Genomic DNA, 1,858 nt, shown 5'->3' on the forward strand with positions numbered 1-1,858 from the left:
TTGACATGTCTTGATTCTAGCCAGATTACACAGACATAGAAGGTCTGTAAATGTGATCGCTTTCCAGAATAGCCATTTTGCAGGAATAAAATTCCTCTAGACGGTTGTTCTTGGGCTACATTTTGTTGTTGTTTTGGGTTTTTTAATTTTGGTTTTTGTTTGTTTTGTTTTTTTGTTTTTGCTTCTGGTGTGTGTGTGTGTGTGTGTGTGTGTGTGTGTGTGTGTGTGTGTGTGTGTGTATCAGTGTCTATATTTATTTGTGGAGGTGGGGGAGTCAGTTTAAGACATGACCACTGCATGGGATCTGCCTTACTCAAATTTTTGTTGCAATTGGAGTTATATAACTCTATTTAACACAATCACACACCACCGTTTCAGATTTTGATGACATTAGTTCTCTCCATCAAATATAATGTGAACATTAAACAATGTTCTATTTGCTTCTACTTGACTGAGTTCTGGCAGTGAATACATAGCATACAATGAGGCGATAACTTAATCTCCAGGCTGATGCCAGTCATGTCTACATGGAGCAGTACATTTTAGTCCACACATGTTTCCCTTCCATAGAGCTGTCTGGGGCTAAGAATGCATTAAAATCTGAGATTTTTCTTCTACAAGAGCTCTAGTATTTCATCCCTTCATGGAAAATGCTTACTTCAGAATTACATACACAGAATTCTTCTAGGCTCTACAGACTCTGGTCTATCTTTGAATAGCCTCCATTTGCACACAAAATCTCAATCTCAATTTCATCGCTGTCTTAGTCTTTTTGATATTCTTCATTCTCTTATGATAATGTGTCAATTGCTAATTTTAGGGAAGTAGATGTTTAATTACAACATGTACAATGTATCTTATTTTCCTCTTCCTAATTCTTGCCAGATCCTCTACTTCTTCCTACACATCCAATTTTATATCCCTCCTCTCCTTCCTTGTCTTTCTCTCAATGGAAAAACAAAACAAAATAAAAAGCAAAATGATGAAACAAAAACCAGCAAGACAAAAAAGTTTCAAAGCACAACAAAATGAAACAAAATACCATTAAAATCCAAATAAAACATGCTCATACCTATGTGAATTCACAGATACCATTACAATATTTCTACTTCTTGATTGTGTTCAGCAATATGTGGAAAATTTTAAAGATTAAGGAAAGTTTAATATTATACCCGGGGAAAAATTTGGAGACAATAAAAACATGTTAGCAATACATATACTGGCAAAATATAAAAATAATACAAGATAATGTAAATGTACTTCAGATATATATTCTAAGCAGAATTAATATGCAAGGTGTAATGGTTTTATACCTTTTCTTATTTACATAGTAAAGTAAACACTCATCTGTTGAGTTACTAATAAGCATTTATGTAACTATATTAACAAAATTCATATAGTTATTCTCCTTTAGAGTGTTGATCCTTTTTGCTCTTGGCATAAGAGAAACTCACAAATCTGTGGACTCAAATTTTATGCTGTCATTTGATATGATGATATATTATTTATTTATTCTTTCTACCTTTATTTTATTGTTTTACAGTCCAGCCATTACCCACCTCCTGGTCTGACCTCCTACAGTTCTTCATCTTATTCCTCCTACCCTTTCTCCAAGAAGATCTTCTGACCCCCTACCTTACCCCTTTCCAGACCTCCTCACTCCCAAGTTCCTCAAGTCTCTCAAGGGTTAGGTGTTTCTTCTCTCACTGAGGCTAGAGCAGGCAGTCCGCTGTTGTGTATGTGTCAGGGTCTTCAGACCAACTAGTGCATACTGCCTATTGGCTCGGTGTCTGAGAGATCTCAGGGGTCCAGTTTAGTTGAGACAGCCAGTTTTCCCATGGGGTTACCCTTCTCCTCA

The 1,858-nt window shown here is 35.9% G+C and overlaps 1 pseudogene; it reads right to left on the reverse strand.

The window, feature by feature from the left end:
• Positions 1-260: 260 nt before the first annotated feature.
• LOC117723723 (cysteine and histidine-rich domain-containing protein 1 pseudogene) lies at positions 261-817 on the reverse strand (annotated as a pseudogene).
• Between the last annotated feature and the right edge of the window lie 1,041 nt (positions 818-1,858).

The sequence above is a fragment of the Arvicanthis niloticus genome, chromosome 19 (genome assembly GCF_011762505.2).
Source record: "Arvicanthis niloticus isolate mArvNil1 chromosome 19, mArvNil1.pat.X, whole genome shotgun sequence".
In the NCBI taxonomy this organism is placed as follows: Eukaryota; Metazoa; Chordata; class Mammalia; order Rodentia; family Muridae; genus Arvicanthis; species Arvicanthis niloticus.